This window comes from Nuphar pumila, chromosome 14, assembly GCF_984573655.1.
Source record: "Nuphar pumila chromosome 14, dmNupPumi1.hap1.1, whole genome shotgun sequence".
In the NCBI taxonomy this organism is placed as follows: Eukaryota; Viridiplantae; Streptophyta; class Magnoliopsida; order Nymphaeales; family Nymphaeaceae; genus Nuphar; species Nuphar pumila.
In genome coordinates this window covers 53,330,172-53,338,498 of record NC_143262.1, presented here as the reverse complement: position 1 = coordinate 53,338,498, position 8,327 = coordinate 53,330,172, and positions in this window count along the sequence as shown.

Below are 8,327 nucleotides of genomic sequence, written 5' to 3'. Positions count from 1 at the left end.
TCAATATTTGGCAAAGTTCTTCGCGGAATCCCGGTATATCAACCTACAAAAACAAATTATAATGTGGAACCAATAGACATGCATTTAATCACGAATAACAGAGGCCAAGAAATGGCATACAGCGTCGAAACAGGGTTCTGCACTATTGTATATCGCTTCAATGTACTTCATTACAAATACGCCGCAATCAACGCCATTATTTTGTAAATGAGCATGGTATGCAGTGCGATAGATCCACTCACTAACGTCGACTCCCAAAATGGCTTTGACGAAACCGATCTGAGAAAAAAGTGGTTGAAACTAAATTCATGACCCTAGTACACGACATGATACTCATATAGATGGAATTTTACGAGATGGGAAATGTCAAGCCGTAAACCACTATCGACTTCCAACGAATTGTAACACCATAGTTGTTTTTCGTGTAAATCCATCACGTATAAGACCCAATGCTTTTCAGCATGCCAGAGTGTAGGAATCAATATCTGCAAATGGATCGTAAAAAATGATGTTAGCACTGTTATGCTGTGACCTTGCACTCTAGGGATGTTTACTTACTTTTTCATTAGACAAAAGGTCTCCGCAATGATTACCGTTAACCCAATAAGGTAGGTCGTCTTTAAATCCATTGGAGTATGGCAAACGACGTAAGATAGTCTGCAAACTGAAACCTTATTAACAGCAATGTTAACATACGAATCAACTGGACTAAATCAATAACCAAAAGCAACATAAAATACAACTGATATACCATGAAATACGGGCTGACAATGCTTATAGCCTTGCTTGGCGCGTTGCTTTTAATATAACTGATGAAATCGGATATAGTCTGTTTGCAGCAAATATGTTGTTGTTAACGTACGCACACATGGCTTACGTATATAGACAACTCCTACTACTTTCATACGAACAAAATTATTGATCATGTTGCACTGTGCGAATTCATTGTGCATTCTTTTGATGTCCTGCAGGAGTGATTGACTAAGTTCTCGCCCAACTTCGTCGGTGGATGTTTTACTGAAATGAACAAGCACATTGCAATGAACGGTATTGAAATTACATTATAGAGTACACAACACAAAGCGCAAATACATCATGGAGACGGATTTTGATGAAAATGAAGACGATGTGTAGGCATTATCGTACTGATTCGCCATTGTTGGTCGTATAGCTGTCTTCCTTTGCCTCACATGTTCGAGGGAGGAACACCAGGTTTATAAAGGTACCGTCGGTTTGACTATTGCTGGTTCACGAAGTAGAAGATAATCACACTGTCCACTGCTTGTGCGACTATATATAAGCCAAAAGATCTACTGCTCAACCACCGTGATAAATGAATAATGTACGAATAATCAAAAAACTTACAAGACATCCTTTGTTATCCGTACGCAACGCCTAATGGAAAACAATTATGGTGTTACATTCAAAGCTGTTTGTGACTGGTTTCCCTCCTTATTCAATTCCGTAGCAGAATTCCAAGTGCATCGCCTGATCATGTTGAGGTTGTCCTTCCTATTCGCTGGACAACGATTTGTAGTAGTGATCATCAGCTGAATGACGATTTGTAGTAGTGGTCTGTCTGTGTCTATGGACTCAACTCCATTTTCATCCTTTGTTGTCCTCTCCTCTTTAACAGCCACAACTATCTTTTGATACTTGTCAACAAGTCGCTGGTAGAAGGATGGCACACCCATCGCTAGATAGTTTGTGATGTGAGCCGGACAGCGATTTGTGGCTTCTGCAGGAAGTCGATTCATGGCATCACTGAATGGCGATTTGTGGAAATCGTTGAATAGTGATTTGCGACATCGCAGCATAGTGATTTGTGGTTGTCCTTCGAATGTCAATCTAAGCGGGCTGAGAAGGGTTGTTCAAGTAAGCTTTTTTGGGGCATTGATCAAGGTTGTAATTTATTTTATGATCTGAGTAAGCTTTCACCTGCATTTTTCAGGTAGGTGGTTGCACAATGTTGGACTTGAGTAATGATAATAAAAGGAAATCATTTTATGATCTGAGTTTTTTTGGTTGATTTAAACAAGTTCTTTATTTCTTGAATTGCGATTTACATCCAATAAATAGAATGTGTCCCAACATAGCTGCCAATCTACTTCCAACATTGAAATAGAAAATATAAGACACATACTACAAGTTTCACAGGAAATGCAAACCTCCTACAACATTGATTATATACCAAAAGACTTCTAAAGCATAATTTACGATAAATAAAATAATAATCAATTTTACAAGATGTTTATACGCACAAGTACAAAGAAAAAGAAGGGCACTCGTAGCATGTGGACATGACACTATCTTGGAAGTAGATTGGCAGCTATGTTGGGACACATTGTATTTATTGGATGTAAATCGCAATTCAATAAATAAAGGACTTGTTTAAATCAACCACAAAAACTCTGATTATAAAATGATTTTGTTTTATTATCATTACACAAGTCTAACATTGTGCAACCACTTAGCTGGAAAGCGCAGGTGAAAGCTTTCTTACATCATAAAATTAAGCGCAACCATGATCAATGCCCCAAAAAAGCTTACTGGAACAACTCTTTTTAACCCGCTTGGATTGACACTCCAACAATACCCGCAAATCACTATGTTGTGATGCCACAAATCGCTATTCAATAATAACCACAAATCGTCATTCAGTTATGCCATGAATCGACTTCCTGCAGAAGCCACAAATCGCTATCTATCGGTTTAAGCAAATCCAACCACGAACCATAAGTCCTCACTGACAAATCATTATAAACTCTTAACAAATCCGACAATGTGGAAATCGGGTCATGCAAAGAGGCATGACAGCTAAATTAATAGCCCACACGAGATTCCTGTGTCCCATACCTATCTGTTGAATGCATCAAAGCCTGTCATGAAATAGAAAATATAAGACACTGCATTAAGTTTCACAAGAAGTGCAAACCTCCTCCCAACATTGATTACATACCAAAAGACTTGTAAAACTGAAGCTATCGTTGTCGGAAATCTGGTCGGGAGGAATAAAAGTTTCAACATTTGGTGTTACTTCTATAGGGTATTGTTGCATGTTGAACATTACATGAGTTAAATATTGACAAGCTTCACGTAATGGAAAGCAATATAATGTCTTACATACCTGTTCATTCGAAGGGCTTTGTTGTTTTTTATTACAGCTTGGTTGTTTCTTAGTCCTTTTCTTGCCAACCAATTCTAGTGCACCCTTTGCCCTCCGACGACTGCGATCAGAGGCCGGTTTTCTTTTCATACCCTTTGCTTCATAAATATGTCCATCATAATCAACAATGTTCATCACTACTGACTTGTTGAAGGTAATGTTTACGCTTCGGCACAACTTCTCAGGAGTGTCGAGCGAAACATGATTTTCACCTACGTTGTTTGATCCCATTATCTTCAACTGGTATTCATTGGCTGCAACGGACTTAAGGTGAATTAACTCCAAGTTTTCAAGTAACTGCATTGAAGCTTTTCTCACGCATAAATAGCCTTCTTCACTTCTCGATGCCAAATCAACAACATGCATAAATGACCTACACAGTTGTTGGTAACGGGAGGCTATGTGGCACTTCTCGTCAACACCAGATTTACTCACATTGTCTATAACAATGGTTTCAATCTTTGCACGTCTCTTTCATCTTCCCATTACGTAGGACTCGGGTATTTCTTGTATCTTCTCTTGATTGAGTGCCTTTAATGCATGACAGCATAAAATACCTTTGAATTCATACATTTTACACGAACATTCAACTCTTCTATTGTCAACATTGTACGTGACATGTGCTTCTCGCCTTTTGTGATGCTTTTCGCTCTGCCATAATATATGGTATTTGTGCATATTCTCGGTTTGCACGAGTCCTTCTATTTTGCAATTCATGACATGTAACACCTCTTTCTTGATCCATTCAAATACAGTTAGTATAAACAGAGCTGCAGGTCGCATCAATATTTTCATGCCAAAAGTTAGAGGTTGTGTGTTGAAGCATTTCACGTCTTGTTCAAGCTCATTCTTTCTTAGACCGTCTACAAATAATTCATATTGTTTCATGAAACGAAACATTGTCAAACATTAATACAGGGTTTTCTTCAGCATGGCATGCATAGATTCATCTCTTTGTGTGCTTATCATACCAGCACAAAAGTATTGTCTTCCATATGTCAATGCTCACTTCTCCTTTTCTGCATATAAATTTTGTAACCACAGACAATCTTGAAGGTCGTATGTCTGAATCATTTCCTCCCAATCAGACATAAAGGTGATCTCGTCTACGCTCTCAAGCACACACCTAGTAAACTTTTTGTCAAACCCTATCTTCTGATTAAATGTGTCCTATGTTCTTTGCTGCATTTTGAAAGATATGCCACAAACATAGGCGATGATGTGCATTTGGCCACACGTGAAGCACTGCAGCCACAATTGCGTGATCACCATCTGTAAGTACAGCTTCAGGTTGCTTCTCGTTCATTGCCTGTGTAAATACTCTGAACAACCACTCAAAGCTTTTCTTGGTCTGGTCATACAAAAATGTCTCGCCTAATATACAACTCTCTGTGTGATGGTTCACTCCGACAAACTGCGCAAATGGCCACTGTTCAGTATTAATCTTTACTGTAGTATCAAATACAAGCACATCATTGAAGCATTCATAATCTACTCTTGACTTTAAATCTGCCCAAAACATATTCAGAGCATATCCATCTTCGTCCACTTGCATTGCATTAAAGAAACCATGTTCATTGCTTGATTTATTCTGTAAGTAATCAACTAAAGAACATATTTCTCATTTCTTCATGTTATCTGTCCTCTTCCTTCTCAAGTGGTTTCTTAGATCCAAAGGTGTGAATGGCACATTATCGCAACCACCGTCGATGTGAGCAAACAAATTGTATGTCTTCCTTGGTGCAATGTCAGCGCTATCGGCTATTTCAGTCATTGCAGCATGCGCTACAGTTACTTTACGATGTGACCTTAGCATAGGAGTCATAAATGATGTAGATAAATTATGATTATGATCACTGATTAAAGTATGAACTACAACTTTCCCATTCGAATGTCTTCTCAAAACCATTCTCGCTTGACATCCACATCTTGATTCTGGCATGCTCCTTATTGGATTTCCCATTGATTTCTTCCAACCTTGCTTGGAACAAACATACGTCTTTCTAACCAAGACACCCAGTGCATTTTTTGACCAAGAAAACCTTCTCACACTGAAGCCAACTTTTAAGGCATAATTATTGTAAAATTTATATGCAGCTTCCTCGTTATTAAACTGCATTCCTTCTACAGGAACCGAGTCAAGTGTAGTTTCATTTACATTCCCAGTTCCTACACTTTTATTATGTGTACTGACATCAAAATCTACCTTATTATTGAATTGCATTTTCACTACTTGAACATTTAAGTCTAGTGTGCTTCCATTTAAATTCCCGGTGCCTACTCTTTTATTATGTGTACTGTCATGGTAATCTACCTCATTATTGAATTGCATTTCTTCTACTGGAACATTCAAGTCAAGAGTGGGTCTAATGCCTGCACCTTTCTTTTCATGTGGATCATTAGCGCAGATGTTCACTTCTTCAGTAGCGTCATTAGTACAGATGTTCAATTCTCCAGATCTTTCAATTGATTGAGCTACATCATCTTTATTACAACTTCATGATAAGCTCAACAAAGTTTTAAGCAATATATCAATTGTTGTTTGCAACAAAATAGCAAACAAATCGATATTACCTAACAAAAATGTATCTCACAAAAAATGGAAGTTTGTTACTAATACAGCGGTTTGAGATACAATGCATATAATGAGTGAATGTAGGATACCAGATGGGGTAGAGGCCCTTCCTAGCATTTGTAAACAAGCATTCTTATCAACAGGTCCTAGCGTCTTACAAATATCGATAAGTTTCCAACCATCGTAAGAACAAGATCTACCTGTAATAACCAAACAATGCCTTAATGGCACACAAGACGACATGCCTTCTTCATCGATAGCATGATGAGATGGAAAGCTACTCATGCCGCCTTAATGGCACTGGTTGGAATGTTTGTGCATCATTGCTTTCTTCCATAATGCCTAACAACAACGAAAAAGAAGAGAAGAAATTGGAATGTTTTGTAAGCAATATATCAATTTGTGTTAGCAAGTGCATACGTTTACTGCAATTTAATCAGGATGTATATAACAACGTATACCCATAAGGTTAAGCAAGTCAAAGCAACGACTTAATGAATGACAGTATCCAAGCAAGTGCGGTTTGATATTTGCTTATACTGACCATCGAGTTGTCACTTACCATGCCAATAAAAGATACATGTCGTACATGTGTGTTGACGATAATGCTCTCATTATATCCACGATGTTATAAAGCGAGTTCAATAGAAATCGCTGACAGAGCAGCGGTATGAATGCAAAAATCTCCCCCGCAATCGTGTAACGATGTGTTTCTGCACGCACACATTTTCAAAGTCTGTGTACAAATATCTTAGAAATACATCTTACAAAACATATAATATCTTACAAAGCGATATGAATATCGAATAATATATTGAAAATCGATACGGCAGTTCAGCATAATAACTTACAACTCGACAATACAAAACCATAATATCTAAAAGGTCAATAAATATATCGCACAATAAATTACAAATCGATACAGAAGAAATTGAGCAAAATAGCAAACAAATCGATATTAACTAACAAAGATATATCTCACAAAAAATGGGAGTATGTTACTATTGCAGTGGTTTGAGATACAATGCATATAATGAGTGAATGTAGGATACCTGATGGGGTAGAGGCCTTTCCTAGCATTTGTAAACAAGCATTCTTGTCAACAGGTCCCAGCGTCTTACAAATATCGATAAGTTTCCAACCATCGTAAGAACAAGAGCTACCTGCAATAACCAAACAATGCCTTAATGGCACACAAGACGACATGCCTTCTTCATCGATAGCATGATGAGATGGAAAGCTACTCACGTCGCCTTAATGGCACTGGTTGGAATGTTTGTGCATCGTTGCTTTCTTCCATAATGCCTAACCACAGCACAAAATGAAGAGAAAACACGGGAATGTTTTGTAACACAAGGCAGGCACGAGAAGGCGACAATGTGTTGTAAAACAGGATAAAAAACAAGGCGGAAACCTCGACTGGAGAAGAAGGCAAAGTTTGGGTTGATAATGGGAGCTATTGTTACAGCAGATGCCGCAGGAGTTTCATGAATAGGGAACGTCTCCACTTTAAATAGTTAACATCAAACTTTCTGGATGGAGGAGTTTTTTGTCCTTTGCTCGAACCGTATTTTCCCAACTTTTGAATACGGGATATTTCTGTCATTTCCTCGAACTGTCATTTCTGGGCAAGAAAAGCAAGTAAGGGTGATCAAGTCTTTGCAACAGCACCAGAGTCCGATGCAAAGTTATGTCATCATACACGGGAATACGAGCCCCATGTGCATAAATATGTGGCGCTCATTCGACCCCCCGAACACAGACGTGGGATTCAGTGAATTATCGGGGGCGAACATACACCACCCTCCCAAACTTAGCAGCTCCTTGGATGGCAAGGTGGGTCCCCCAATTCTTGTGTCCTCTTTCAAAGAGAAAACTTTTGACTTTTTCCCAAGTGGGGAAATTGGCACAAGCTTTGGATGATAACATTCAGATGGATCCTCAGGATGGACCCATATCCATTAAAACCATATTTGATATATCCAAATTCTCTCAAGGAGCACCTGAAGAGAAAAGGATGGAAGTTGTTATTCAAGAACTAGGGACGTCACCAGTAGAGGTGGGCAATGGGCCAGGCGGCCAGGGCTTGGGCCTATAAATTAAGCTCCCGAACTGGGTTTTGGCCCCACCCTTGTGTGTGTATATATATATATATATATATATATATATATAAGCCCGGTCTGGCCCAGCCTGATTAGGCTCATGGGCCTGACAGGTGGGCCGTGGCCCAGGGTTTTCCCTTCCAGCCAGCCTGAACCAGGCTTTGACTGGGCCGGGCCGGTCAGCCCGGTCCATTAGCGGGCCGGGCTAGCCCGTTGCCCATCCCTAGGACTCACCAGTTCAGTTCAGGGGGCAAGATCTTAATGAGAAAGGGGGAAAACTCTGTTAATCTGCCACATGAACGTCTCTGATGGTTAGATTTCTTTCTTGGAATAGTAGAGGCCTTGGCGGATCTTGGGACAGAAAGGAGATATTGAGTGTGATGCTTAAGAATCGGGCTGGTGTCAATTTTTAATTGAGGCAGGATGGAACATCGTTATGGGCTGGATAAGAAATCCCAAGAGTGTGATCGAGCGTTAGGCTTGG